Source organism: Peromyscus eremicus, chromosome 3 (genome assembly GCF_949786415.1).
Source record: "Peromyscus eremicus chromosome 3, PerEre_H2_v1, whole genome shotgun sequence".
NCBI lineage: Eukaryota > Metazoa > Chordata > Mammalia > Rodentia > Cricetidae > Peromyscus > Peromyscus eremicus.
Window position 1 is genome coordinate 77729420 of NC_081418.1, and position 15936 is coordinate 77745355.

At 40.1% G+C, this 15936-nt stretch overlaps 1 protein-coding gene across 1 annotated transcript in view; it reads left to right on the top strand.

Annotated features, from left to right (window-relative positions):
• The window catches only part of Grid2 (glutamate ionotropic receptor delta type subunit 2), a 664169-nt gene that overhangs the window by 22477 nt on the left and 625756 nt on the right, over positions 1-15936 (top strand). The window lies entirely within an intron of this gene.

Genomic DNA, 15936 nt, shown 5'->3' on the forward strand with positions numbered 1-15936 from the left:
GCCACCTTGGGAAATGAGAGCCACTCTCTGTCTTTCTGCAGAGCTGGAGTGTGATAGTGGGAATGTCGACAGAGCTTGTCCTGAGCAGAGTCCTGAAGGAGATATTCCTTTGGTTGCATATCAGACAAAGGACAGCAGGGACACCATGGACAAAAGAAAAACTGGGGGTGGGAGATACAGCAGAGCTGTGAAGAGTCAGGTAAAGAAAATGGACTGGTGTGTTTTGCATATTCACTTGAAAAGTGAAGAAAATATAAGCATTTTTACACTATGATGAATAGCAGAAACAGAAGATGTTTCATTGTTAAGATACAACACAATGTATTGTATATATCTTATACAGTCTTGGGGCAGCAACCAGCAAATAGTGGGGTATAGAAGGGGTGAATGGTAGAAGAACACTGACATGGTGAGGGCCCAGAATTTCTGACCCTTGTGGAGAAGCTTTGTAGGACCAGTGACCTATCATTGCTGGTACGTAGATGAAGTCTGTTCAGACTTAGTTAAAGGAGCTTCTCTGCCCTTGCTGTATTGCTGACAATCAGTTTCAACACCGCTCACCATTTTTTTAATTCTTACTTTGATTGGTCTTTGACTGTGATCTTAAATTTCTATAATAATTTAATGCTTTCTTGTTTGTTCATAAACACACAACATCTTTGTTCATAATTTTTCCTTCAAGAATTCTCTGTTGTCTCTCACTTGAATATATTTTTCCATACCAACACCTCCTTTGTGCAGATGTCTATCCCATAGTCAATCTGAGCAATAGTGAAGGAATGACAAGGACAATCTTGGCTAACTCATTCTCTCCTGCACTCACTGTGCACTCTAGAACCTGCCTAGTCCTGCCTGCTTCTCAGCCAGCTCTTCTCAGAGGCCACTGTGCCAGGATTCCTCTTTCCTGGGGTGTGCTGACTTCTTTGGGAGGAGACTGACCTGACCATGTCACTGCTGAGGGAAGCTGATTTCACTGTCAGTAGCTTTGCATTCAGAGACTGTGTTCAAAATTAATATGCAGTGGAGAAGGCAGGCTTAGGACTAAGTAAATTAAAACCAGAAAAGTTACAGTGAAGGATAGAACTAGCTTTATAAAGAGGTAGGGTAGACACAGATTCAGAGTCTCCATAAGAATCTTGAAAGATGAATAACAATTTGTCAGACCAGCAATGTAGAACAAATCACAGTTCAGACTGTGCAAGCATGTGTGTGAGACAGAGGTAAAAGATATCATTTGTCTGAGGGTCTTCACATTGGAAAATGTTTCCTGCCTTCTGCATCTCTCATTTTGATCATCACTGTCAGAAAGAATAACATTTACAGTTTTTAACTTTTATTTACTTTTAGAATATTCTATAGACTCATATCATTTAAAATGTTAAATCTCTAAAAGAAAAACCACCTGCCACTGATGTTCAGAGACTATTTCCTTCTCTTGAAACAAATAATGTGTCTCCCTTGGCATTTCAGGTGAATTGGCACAAACGCATAAACACACCAAGATCTTTCATTCCCTTTAATGGATACAGTCATATGCTTACTATACATACATTCCCTGTATACTTTTTTCTTAATCACTTTCAAGATATTATTCCATAGGTATCTGTGAAATGTCACTTATAATTTTAGTGGTTATATAATACCTCATTGCTAGCTGTATTTGTAGCTTAATTTCCATTTTAGTCAGCTTATTATCTTGTTTCATTCTGATTCTCTTTATGATATGATAAATACAAATTGAGTACATCACCCACTTCTGCACTACCCGTGAACGGAGTTGCAATACATTTCTAAGTCCCATTATTGCTAAGCCATCTATTCTGTGCAGTGTAGGGTCCACAAAGATACTTCACTATCCTCTCACACTCCTACTCAAACATGCACACCTTACTCATATAGTGTTGGAAGTACCTGTTTCCGACTTTGCAACAGTAAATGCATTTTTATGTCTTTGCTAAAGTTTATGATAAAGACAAAAATGTATAAATGTGCTTACCCCTTTATCTTTGTAAATTGCATTTATGTCACAACAGGATTAAGATACATTTTACTGAACTTTCTCGCTCAGCCTCTAGCTTTTCGTTTTCACTATTAATTTTCTTTTGTCTTTGTTGGCTACAGAAACTCTGAAGTCTTGTCTTTACTTGAACCTCTCCTGATTCCTGACTGGAAGCTTCCTTCCTCTAGTTCCCTTTTCTTCCTCTGGTCCCATCATTCATTTCAGAGCTGATGTGCTGAATCCCATTAACTACAGTGTCCCTCTCTCTCTCCTCCCTTTGTGGAATATCTTCAAGTGCCTTCTTAAAAACAAGGGTATACTAAACAACATTTATTATTTTTATTTTTAAAAAGATACTTGTTCTTGCTGCTGGAGAGATAGTTCTGTGGCTGAGACCACTTTCTGTTCTTACAGAGGACCCAGGTTCAGTTCTTAGCACTCACAGCTGTCCTTAACTGCAGTTCCAGGAGAGCTTGACAGCCACTTCTGGTTCCTTGGACCCCAGACACACACATGGTGCTCACAGGCAAATGCAGGCAAAACATGCATACACATAAAAATTAAAAATAAATCTTCAAAAACATGTTTGTTTTAAATGAAAAATGGGTAATTTGGTTAGTTATGGATGGCCATGTTAAATGTCCTGTAATTCAGAACAACACCAGCATTGGCTCACTGTGCTCTGGTGCTCCACTCCTCCAATTAAACAGATGGGACCTTTTCTTTTTTCAAAAGATATTGCTAAAGCTTTGCATATGTGACATATTTTGTCTTCACTTTAAATGAATTACACCAATATTAGTGGTTCTAATTCATGTTTTAAAAATGATCCATGTGCATGTATTTCTGCATGAGAGTTTGTACATGTGAGTACAGGTGACCATAGAGGGCAGAAGTGTCTGATCCTTGGAAAATGTAGTTACAGGTGGTTGTGAGTCACCTGATATGGATGCCTGAAATTGAATTTGGTTTCTCTGCAAGAGCAGTACAAGTTTTTAACTTCTGAGCCATCTCTCCAGGCCTACATGACTTATTGTTGTTGTAGTTGTGGGTTTGGTTTGGTCTGGTTTGGTTTGGTTTGGTTTAAAGGAGATAAGCCTATTTTGTTGTTGATTTTTTTGTTTGTTTTTATAAAAGGGTAAAGTCACTTTCAGGGACTTTTGCAAATAAGAGTATATAACACTCAGTCTTTCTTACTCGCTGATTATGAGTTTACAAATTTGCTACTCACAAGAAATCAATACTAGAGCCACAAAAGTTGCTTTTTCAACAGCCCCTGTTCTTATCTAAAGTCAAACAAAGCCACTTTGCTTATTTGCTTTCCACTCTCAAACTCTAAATAAGCATCCCATCAACAGTCTCTTGAGTACTTTATGAATCGCATGCATGTGCACGTGCACGTGCATGTGCATGCCTGTGTGTGTGTGTGTGTGTGTGTGTGTGTGTGTGTGTCCAGTGCTGAGATGCTGACTCGTGTCCCTAAACTCAACAGAGCATTGCAATACTTCTCCAAGAGAATACCTGGGGTCAGGCTTGAGTTATGGTACTGTTTGCCATGAGTTCAGTGTTAACAAACTAACAATATGTAATAGACAAAGTGGCTTCTCGTGGACATGTGTAGACTCAGAGCTTATAGGAATGAGGTCCTGTGTTTCCATTATAAGCAATAATAAGAGTCACTAACGTAAGGTCAGTGTTCCAAGGGTCTTACAGGACGCATGGACAGGAGTGACAGGGACCTGCTGTACTCTCATTTCTTTTCCACGATGCTCTGCCTCTTACCCTCTGCTTGGCTGGCATGGGTAACTCTGAGAACCTCTGTCTTGCACATGGCACAGAGTGCCTTGCACAACCACTGCTCCTTCCGGTGGTGTGGAGTCCTCCCCTTCAGCCTCCAGATTCTCAAGAAGCACCATTTCCTCTGCTTTTCACTTTTTTTTGTCATTTACTGCAAACATTTTCCTGAGGGCCTCTTTTCCCTGTCAGGGTTGCTCTCTTACAGACCTCTCCAGTCTGTACATTTTCGCAGGATTAGGCGATAATTCCCTTTAACCGTCTTGAGTTAGATATTCCAAAATGGCACAAACTTTCAGATTCCTAGAGATTTAAGCTTATATACATTAATAAGGGCTTACAAACCATTTTTGCTTGGTGTGGAAGTTTATGCCTCTAATCCAAATAAACAGGAGGCAAAGGCAAGTAGATCTCAGGAAGTTCCATCTCAGCCAGGTCTACATGGTGAGACCCTGTCTCACTAATCATAATATATAATTTTATTATTATTTTAAGAGCCAATTTTATAATTTTTAAGAAATAGTAAGCTGTGACATCTTGGATTTATAAAGTACACCATGCAGTATTTGACAACTTTGTAACTCATAGCTGGTAAATTAAAGTTCTGTGCAGATGTAGCCACCATGTCATCATTCCCTCCTACAGTATCCAACTCCTTAGCTACTTCAGAAGAATAATTAATGGTTGGAGGGAATCAGAGTTTGAAACCAGTAAGCTACCTGTTAGGAGGTCAAAACGGTACATGCGTATCAGATGCTGAGAGAAGTATTTGTAGAAGTGACTTAGCACATGATGGATAGAAAGGCAAATGCAGCTGGAAGGGGGTGGATGGATTGGGATAATAGGAAAGGGGGAGGAAGAAGAGGTTAGGACAAGGGCAGGATGCCAGCCAAGTCCACTTAGCACCTTAGACTGAGCGAGGCAGATGAGTGATGCTCTGCTCTTGGAGAACAGCGAGGCTTCCAGCTCCATCGCTGCTGTGTGGTACAAGCTAGCCTAGGAAGTTAAGCGAGTGTTCAAGGGAAATTCCAACTTAAAAGTATTTTTAAATGAGTTTTAGAAAAGAAATTGCTCACTTACCATTGTCGTTTAATTACTATGGGAAAAAAATAGGCATATGAATTGTGTTTGCCGCTTTTATTGTTTTTTTTTCCTGTCCCTGGAGCAATTGTGTGTCACTGAGTTAATCATCCTTCCTTTGAAGTCTTAGACAGTTAATACATTAAATATCTGCAGTTAGTGCTTCACCTCTCATTCAGGAGCTTCAAAGCTTTAACAAAGATTGCAGTTATGTGCAGCTGAGCAAATCCACCTACTGTGGCTTCCAAACAAAAATCTTGTCTGGGTATGCCTGGAAATGTCCTTGAAATGAGTATGAGACCAGAGGGGTCCTGTGGTTTGATTTAGGGATGGGCTGAGATGATGTTTTCAGATCAAAGCTTTATATAGAAATAGTGTGTCACTGGTTACTTTGTGAGATAAAATCTTGGTAGAAACAACAACCATTGCTTACATAAGCTTAGATGTTTTAACCAAGGTTCTTTTGTTTCCAGTTTCATGAGAAATATCAAAACTCAGGTATGATAGCCCATACCTATAATCTCAGTACTAGAGAGACTGAGGCAGGAGGATGGGTCCATATCTATAATCGCAGTACTGAGGAGACTGAAGCAGAAGAATGGCTATGAGTTTGGGCTAAATTTACATAGTAAAGTTGAGGCCATCCTGGAACAACTTAGCGAGACCTTGACTAAATAATTCAATACTTTAGAAGCAAGAAGATTTATTATGTATGTGACAATGGATATCATTTCCAATTTGGATTTTTCTTTGTCAGAATTTCAGACATGGACCTTAGTGTTACAGAAAGTTCTTTTACTCTACAATAAGAATAATGAAACTTATTCCTTAAACTTGCTTTATAAAATAGTTTTCATTGTATTGTATTATATCTAAGTAATGGAAGAATTTTGATTTGTCAACTAATAAAAAGGAATAGTTCTTTTTTCAAGTATATTAGCACCCTTCTAGAAATAAGCCAAAGGGAAGATTAAGAAACAAATGAAAGTAACTCATCCAATAGATGTAGAAAGAGCTCTAGTCATCAAAACTCTCCACTCAAATTGCTATGATAGTTATTTAACACTATTTAAAGAACTAGTTTTTTCCGAAAAGAGATTATTTGGAGACATTAAATTAAAATTTTAAAGATAAATTTATTATAATTACATTTTTAAAAGAACATTTGATAACAATGTTATTAAAAGATATCCATAGCAGGAAAGTTTAAGAATACATGTACATAGATTGCTACTGTACATTTTCTTAATGACTTATGTATAAACAGTACAGCATAAATTATAAGTTTCAGTTCAACAGGTTTCCATATGACCAGCATCCAGTTAATGGACTTGGACCAACCTAGTGTGCCCACCTTCCCCTCCTGTGTCCCCATGGTTATGACCCTCTCAGGCATTCTGACTTTTCACAGCATATTCACTTGAGCTTGTTTATAGGCTGTGTGTGAATAGAAGCATGCAGTTGGTATTGTTTCCCTGCTTTTTTCAGCTCAGCTTTGTGTGTGTGAGATTCAGTCATGATGAAGTGGGGTAACACCATTCATGTTGATTGACACAAAGCATCGTTGTTCTATAATCCACTATCTGCACAACTTCTCTGAAGTATTTTTGCATTTTGTTCATTACAAACAGTGTTCCTATGAATACATTTTCTGAGTGTATATATTTTGGTAACACAACACTGTAATAAACTGTCTTGTACACTCTCAAAATACTCAGGTGAAATGGGATCAGCAGAACTGTCTTCCCACAGATGAGAAGCTAAAGGAATTCTGTTCAAACATGTGTCTATCTAGATTAAGTAGATGTTTATTTGCATTTTACTTTACATTTTGACCTAAAAATCACTTTCCAAGTTACTGTACTATTTTAAAATGTTTTCATCATGAAATAAATTTTTAAGAGTGTTGTTTATTTCCAACTAGCATTTAACTCTATAAAGAGCATTTAACATGATCTCTAAATATGCCATCTGGAACATGCCATCTGATGGTGAGTATGCCTAATATGTTGAAATATTAAATGAGTGAAGAAGTGAAGAGAATATGTATATATGTTGGGGGAGGTATACGTGTGTGTATTTGTGTGTGTATGAGAGAGAGAGAGGAGAGAGAGAGAGAGAGAGAGAGAGAGAGAGAGAGAGAGAGAGAGAGAGAGAGAGAGAGGAGAGAGAGAGAGAGAAGTATAACTAATTGGCAGCAAGAAATGAGTCAACTCTAAGTGGTGTGAAGTAGCTGTCAGACTATGAGCTGACAGTCAAAACATTTTTCTTCTATTCTGGGTACTGTTTGGAGTTTTATGTTTGTACACTTCATAGTCACCACCTGCCTCTTCAGGCAATTCAGTGTTTGGTCCCTTTTTACAGATAAGAAATCTGAATCAAACACACATTGTAGGACTACATTTCCTTCAGCAAGTAATAGCCAAACCATATGTGTGCATTTGGGGGTTTTGTCTTGTTTGGGAGGTTGGTGGATATTTTAGACAGTGTCCTATGCACAAAGTTCACAGTACCAAGTACTCATAAATGATTTCATAGGGTCAGGTATTCCACTTGCTTCTTTTGTTGTAACAGTCTGGTATTTGCTATGGATGAGAAGGAATGCAACATAGTATTTATTAATGGTCTTGGTGTGTTTGAGGTGGGGGTGTCTAGCTCAGTTGCTAAATGTTTACCTAGAATGCAGCAAGTCTTGGGATTGATCTCCAACATAGCATAGACCTAGTGTGATGGTGCACTTTGTTAATCTCATTAGTGAGAAGACTGAGTCAGGAAGATCATAGCATCTAGAGTTACCTGTGCTTTCTAACAAGACACTTTCTCAAGATATCTACCGCCCTCCCCCACAAATGAAACTGTGAAATAATGGAAAGATTAATTATGACAATTATTCATATATATAGTTTCATGCTAGTGACCATTAGCATAGGTAGAAACAGAGTGTTTGGACTGCAGATACCATGTATTATGCCATGAAGTAACGTGGGAGTGAAAGATTTTAGAATCCCAGTGACTCATGAGATAATACTTCATTGTTAACATGACAAGTTCACTAGATATGTTGAACGTGAGCTTGCAGAACAAAAGAATACTGCTGATACTGCTTGATCTGGAGATCCAATATGCTAGTCATTCTCACCCTGGGCTTATGGAGGAAACAGAAGGCAATGGTGACATTCCCACAGCCAGCTTGTGAGGAGCTGAACTAAACTAGCAGCAGGGCTTGAACCTGGGCTCCAGGAAGGAGTATGGGCCACATTACTCCTCATAGCCACACTTTCCTTATAAGTCAAGGAGTTACTTAAAAGCTATTTACAACTTGGCCTACTCGCATGACCTTAGCTCTGTGCAGAACAAGGCATCACAAACTTTTGTAAGAATCTCAATTTCAAAACAGACACTGACTTTGTGAAATTGAACCTAAGGTTTGCATTTCTGTAACTACTTTTAGTGTAAACCCCAGGGTAGTCCTGAATTACCCAGCTCCTTCCATCATTCCTGTTCTTTCTCAAGATAAAATGATGGGCTTAAAAGCAATATAAAGCTACAAGATAAGCCCACTAACCTAGCAGGCCAGCCTGCTTTATGTATTGAATTTATCTTGGAAAAAAAAAGGGGGGGAAGCAGAAGGGAAGGAAGGAGAGGGGAAGAGAGAAAGGGGGATGGGAGGGGAGGAGAGGAGACAAGATGGGAGGGAAGGTGTAGATGAGGAGACAGGATGGGAAGGGATCAAGCAGGCAAACTTAGAAAGAAAAGCACAACTTGATATGAATTTAAATGACGACTAAGTTTGACAACATAAATGAGTTTCCTTCCATATAGGGTATAAGGAGCTGAGGAATCTAGCAATTAGTGTGTCTACCTGACTGCATTTCAAATGGTATCTAATTGCGTTGCCTGGCCTACCTGCCTGAGGCAGATTCATCGCTGAGATAATAATAAAGGAGCCATTGCCTGGTGATGCGCACTAGCTGAAGGTTTGGAACACTGGTTTTCTAAACTGCAGGATCCCTGTAGCTTTTCAAAACTCACATCTCCTTTCACCTTTCTGCAAGAGTTCCAGCGCTGAGATGTAGCCAATAACTAGTTTCTTCAAAAGGGTCTTACACCCTGCTATTATCAACAGCATTTCCAAGCATTTGCTGTCTTCTCAGCATAGCAAAGCATGACCCCAACCCAACCACACTTCCAAGCATTTTCATTAGCATCGGTCCATTAGTTAAGTCAACAGCAGTGATTCATCGTATTCTGGTAGAAAAACTACTAATGTATTTATTTTGCATGTGGTGTGCTGTGTGTGTATGTGTTTATTTAAGTCCCTTTCTACATGGTCTTTAGCACACACACAGAGGGGGGACTTGATAAGATACAGCTCAAGTTAATGTCTCCACGTAGATAATAAGGCTAGAAGCCACACCAAATTTGAGTACACCATTTCACATAGTACACAGTAAGGCAGGAGGCTAGATTATATCCCACTGAATTTTTAAAAGACACTAACTAAGACAGCATGTTGTCAACCCCAAAATGTTCTGATATATTCTTGGAGAATTAAACTTCTGGATCTATAGAGTGCTGGATCCCATCAGGACACATTTTAGGAAATAATGTTAATTTCAGAGAGTTGCCATGATATAAGCCATGTTGAAGGTCTCTGTGCAAAATTAAATCACTCCTTAAAATGTTAATACATCCTAAATGAAACAACCAATTTATATTTACTCTGAAAGAGAAAAACAGATAACACTTATAGAAACAAAAACTAAACAGTGTTTTTAAAAAAGCATCCATGTGGGAGCCAGTTCTCGGGTTCCTCGTGGCTTTACCCAGCAGGTCCACATAGAGGATGATTAGACCACGGGCCTGAGTGCAGGTGTCTGAGATGGTCTGCACTTGGCTGTGCTGGGGGAGGAGGTCTTTTGCTCCATCCCTTGGCGTCTCTATAAAAACTGGGGCAGAGACAGTAGGGGCCCGTTGGAATAGGTTCCAGGCCCTCTCGAGGCTATCCTTTATTTTCTATCTGTTTATCTCCGCGATATTCTCCGCAATAAATCCTTCTATTTAATATTTCCTGCTGCTCGCACTCAAGAAAACTCTGGGGAACTGTGGGAGTGGTTGGGTAAACGATCCACACATCCGGAAAATATCCTCATGGCTAATTGAATTACATTTATAACTTTGTTCAGTGGAAACATATTTGTGATTTTTTTATGCCCTGAAACTTTATTACCAATCTTCTTATTATCACTGTTCTTCATTGGACTGTAAGCTTTATAACAGCAAAGTCTTTGTATGCTAAACTTCAAAGCCTACACCATAGGTTAATCCCACCAGGCTAGAATAAGACCACGACCACCAATTTTGAGCCAAATTTGAAGAAAGCTTTATTAAATACTAGGACTAGGACTAGGACAATGGGAACTGGCCAGATCTGTAGCTAGAGTTTTCCTGCCTGGCCCACAGTCAGGACAAATCTCTCTCACTTGCCAGTCCCACAGCCGCTCAGACCCAACCAAGTAAACACAGAGACTTATATTGGTTACAAACTGTATGGCCGTGGCAGGCTTCTTACTAACTGTTCTTACAGCTTAAATTAATCCATTTCTATAAATCTATACCTTGCCATGTGGCTCGTGGCTTACCGGCATCTTTACATGCTGTTTGTCATCATGGCGGCTGGCAGTGTCTCTCTGACTCAACCTTCCACTTCCCAGCTTTATTCTCCTCCTTGTCCCGCCTATACTTCCTCCTGCCTGACTACGGGCCAATCAGTGATTTATTTATTGACCAATCAGCAACACACTTGACATACAGACCATCCCACAGCACAGATCCCTACCTGGAATGCCAAGAATGGCCATGAATTATATTAGTCTGGTGCTTATAAAGGCAAAACCCACAATGCTGCATACTCCCCTCCTTTGTCCAATCATACATCCTGATATACTTTCTGCCTATATACTTCCTGCCTACCCCATGTGTGATCAAGCACAACTGTGCAGTGGGGACAACCAACCCTGTTTACAAGAGTGAAAACACGTGGCTTGTTATCTTACATGAACAACAGCTACTAGCATTCTAGTAAGTTACCTGTTCTTTGGCAAGTTAGCCTTACAGGTTTATCTGTCTTTAGGTAAGTGGGGCTTACATGTTTATCTGTCCTTGGGAAAGTGAGGGTTACAGATTTATCTGTCCTTGGGCAAGTGGATTAGAGGCATTTTTGTTTTATAGATCTCTTAAGCACAGTAATTGAAACTTAACTTTAACCATCACACATAGGCAAACTAATCTATTGAATTTAATGATATCAAAATACATGGTGAACTTTTGGGGTAAAATTATTTTTTCCAGAATTGTTCACTAAAAACCACCTGACTTGAGGATTTTAAGAGTCCTGACATGTTATATAAATTAGAAGTAAGCCCTGGTGCTTTGAATAGGAATGACCCCCATAGGCTCATGTGTTTGAATGCTTGGTCCATAGGAAGTGAAACCATTTGATGTGGCCTTGTTAGAGGAAATGTGGCACTGTGGGGGCAGGCTTTGAGGTCTCATATGCTCAAGCTACATCCAGTGTGGTACACAGTCTCCTTATGCTGCCTGCAGATCAGGATGTAGAACTCTCAGCTCCTTCACCAGAGGTTTAGTCCATTACATGTTGGTACATTATGGTACCATGTCTACCTGCATGCCACCATGCTTCTTGCCATGACTAAAATGGACTAAACTTCTGAAACTGTAATCTAGTCCCAATTAAATGTGTTCCTTTAAGAGTTGCTGTGATCATGCTGTCACTTCACAGCAATAGAAACCCAAACTAAGACTGGGGTATTGTTGTGATAGGTCTGATCATGCTTTTGTTTGGAGGAACACGGACTTTGGGAGTTTAAATTAGAAAAGCAGTTGAATATTTTAAATGGGACTTAATGGGCCATTCTAGTAGAACCATGGAAGACAGTGGTGCTGAGGGTGATTTGAACTATGGGAGCCTGGCTCAAGAGGTTACAGAGGAGAAGAATTTTAGTATGTTATCTAGAGATTGTTCTTGTGGTATTTTGGCTATGAATGTGGCTGCTTTTGCCCTTATCCAAAAAGTCCACCTGATGCTAAAGTGAAGAGTTTTGTTTTAATTGCATTGACAAAGGAAATCTCAAAATAGTCTAGTATAGATACTGTCATGTGGTTATTAGTGTTCACTCTTATGAAGACTTACAATGAAAAGATGCATGCTGAGCAAGGAAAAATGCAAAATGTATACTTCAAGGAGAAAAGGGACACCAGGAAGTAAAATGTAGCTCCTCTGTTCAAGGAGATGGTAGATTAAGAAAAACCTAAAGTAAAATGGAATAAAGGGAATGGCAACCACAGGGCAAGACTCTACTTATCTAAGCTTCCACCTTGTCAAAGGGAATTAAAGAACCATTTAGATCCCTGTGTGGTGGTACATGCTTTTAATCCCAGGACTCAGGAGACAGAGGCAGGCAGATCTCTGTGTTCAAGGCCAATCTGGCCTACAGATCAAGTTCCAGGACAGCCAAGCTTCAGCAGTGAAGCAAACCATGAAAAAACAGAAAGCTGCTGAAGATATAATTGAAAAAGGGGGTTATGATCCAGGCCCAGAAAGCAGTAGAATTTGTTAACTTCAGCCATATGGTTCTGGCTTTAGAGTCAGGGATAGAAAAAAAGGGTTTTGGAATCTCTTGATTCCATAACCATCCATGACTAAGAAAAGCTACCGAGGCCAGATGTGTGGCAGGGGTGTCCCGGAATAGAGGCTATCTTGGTTAGAGTTTGTATTGCTCTGAAGAGACAATATGTCCACAACAACTCTTATAAAGGAAACATTTAATTGAAACTGGCTTACAGTTTCAGAGGTTTAGTCCATTATCATGTTGGTACATGATGGTATGCAGGCAGACATAGTACTGTTAAAGGAGCTAAGAATTTTTCATCTTGATTCTCTGGCAACAGGTAGTGAATTGTGAAACTGGGTGTAGGCTGAACATTGTAGACCTCGAAACCCACCCTCACAGTGAAACACTTCCTCCAGCAAGGCCATACTGACTACAACAAACCACATCTCCTAATAGTGTCATGCCCAATGAGAGCATGGGGGTAATTACATTCAAACTACTACATTCCACTCCCTGGACCCCATAAGCTTATAACAATATCATAATGAAAAATTAAATTAGCCCAACTTCAAAAGTCACCATAGTCTATTAAGGTTTCAACAATGTTTAAAAGTCCAAAGTTCAATGTCTCTTCTAAGATTCATATGGTTTCTTAACTGCAGTCCTCTTTACAACCAAAATCAAAAAACAGATCACACACTTCCTACATGTAATGGCACAGCATATACATTGCCATTCCAAAAGATAGGGAAGAGATCATAGTGAGGAAATACTGGACCCCAGCAAGACTGAAAACCAGCAGGGCAAACTTCAAACTCTGCATCTCCATGTCTAATGTCAAAACGTTATTCAGATCTCCAACTCCTTTCATCTTTGTTGACTGTGTTGTTCTGCCCAGATTAGGAACCCCAAAGAGACCACTGGAGACCGAGGATGTCCAGAATGCAACAGCAAGGTTCATTCAGTGCGCAATACAAGCTAGCAGGGAACCCTTGTCCACAGCGACCAACACAGCGAGGCAGGGAGGAGAGTTCCTCTTTCTTGGGGAGGTTAGCTTTGGAGGGCAAAACCCACAAAATTCTTCAGAGAGGAGGGGGTTAGTACAGGTCCATCCTTGATAAATCCAGTTTTCCCGAACCTGGACTTTATCTTATTTTTGTTTGTCTATTTGCTCTGTCAGGAGTTTTATGGCCCATCTTAGAAGTCTGGTCATGTTATCTCGGGGGAGGGGGCATCTCGTGATTAGTCACCACCAGACATTCTGACTTTGTACTTTTAAAACTTCTGACTTCCCCCTGTCTGGAAATGGGGAACTGACTCAGTTCTGGTTATTTTAAGATATCCCTTCCCTCAGCTCTCCGGGCCTTAGGGGGGAACTGGGGTGGGGGTCTCTCAGACTGCAAAAATACTTCCTTTTTTGTTGCTGGTTCCAGTCCTGTTAGCAGCTCCTTGGCAGATCTCCCTCAACTCTGGCAGCTCCTACATCTTGGGGTCTTCAAGGCAATCTAAGCTGCAACTTCACAGCTTCACATTGGCCTCTCTGGGCCTCAATTCAGGGACATCCCTGATGCATGCCTGGCCTTAGTGGCATTTCTTAGTCACAGAGAAAGATTCCATACCCCCTTTCTTTTGTCCTTGACTCTAAAGCCAGAATTATGTGACTGAAACTACCAAGTTCTGCTGCTTGCTGGGGCTGGAACATGGCACTCTTGTTCAATTACATCTTCTCCAGCTTTCTATTTTCTATGGTTTCCTTCACTGCCTAATCTTGGCTGTCCTGAAACTGGATCTGTAGATCAGGTTAGCCTAAAACTCAGACATCTCCCTACCTCTGACTCTGGAGTGCTAGAGTTAAAGGTGTGCACTACCACACCTGGATCTAAATTTTTGTTTAATTCTTTTTCACAAGGGGCGTGGATGGGATCTTACCCTAAGTTTACCACTCCCCTTATTTGATTTCTTAATCTGTTTATTTCTTTGAACACAAGATTTAACTCCATTCCACTTCCCAGTGCTCCTTTTCTTCTCAAATTGTACACTTTGTATTTTTTCTTGCTCAGATTACTTCTTTTCATTACGTATCTTCCTTAGAGTTAACACCAATGACCACACAACAATATCTATACTAGGCTGTTTTGGGAATTCCTCTGCCAATGGAATTAACTTCACTTTAGTCTCAGGCAGACTTTTCATACAATGGCAAAAAGCAGCCACATTCACAGCCAAAATATCACAAGAACAATCTCTAGGTAACATACTAAAATTCCTTACCTCTGAAACTTCTTCAGTCACTGTTGTATGATATTTTCTTTTGTTCTGACAAATTAAGCTTGCCTGGAGACCAGTGGGCAGAGCTAGCCACTAGTTAACTATAGAGACCAGGCAGTGGTGGCACATACCTCTAATCCCAGCACTTGGGCAGAAAAAAGCAGGAAGATCAAGAGTTCAAGGCCATGCTGAATTATATGAGATTGAATCAGTCTAAAAGAGAAACAGAGCCAGGCAATTGTGGCTCACATCTTTAATCCCAGCACTATGGAGGAATATAAGAGGAATATAAGGTGGGTAGAGACAAGATCTACCTGACTCAGTCTGAGAATTCATAGAAACAGGAGCCCAATTTTGGTCTGAGATTTCAAAGAGATAAGAAGTTTCTGGTGGCTGGATTCTCTGCTTCTCTAATCTTTCATCTTTCACCCTTGATATCTGACTCTAGGTTTTTATTGATTAAGACCAGTTAGGATTCATGCTTCAAGTCACAATTCAGATCTTCCATGCTCCTACTATTATGGCCCATTAAGCAGTCCTTAAAGCATTCCACTGCTTTCCAAACCCATAATATAGAAGTACAAGTTCCTGCAAACAAAAACATGATCACAGCAATGCCTCATTCCCTGGTACCAACTTCTCTCTTAGAGTTTCAATTGCTGTGAAGAGACACCATGTCCACAGCAACTCTTATAAAGGAAAACTTTTAATTGGGGTGGCTTACACTTTCAGAGGTTTAGTTCATTATTGTCATGGCAAGACATGGTTGCATATGGACAGGCATGGTGCTAGAGAAGGAGCTGAGAGTTCTACATCTTGATCCACAAGCACCAGGAAGTGAACTGTGACACTGGGTGTAGCTTGAGCATTGGAGACCTCAAAGCCTACTACCCCCACAGTGATACACGCTCACTCTAACAAATTCGTATCTACTCCAATAAAGCCACTCCTTCTAATAGTACCACTTCCTATGAGCTTATGGGAGTCAGTTACATTCACACTACTACAGAGGCCATTGCAAGAAGCTGTGAAGGTGAAACCTTGATTGACTTCAAGAATCTAAGATGTTGGAGATGATAGAGTTGTAGGATACCTGCCAGGGTCGGTTGCTAACAGGAGTGGAAACAGACCAAAAGAAAGAGGTATGTTGCAGTCAACAAA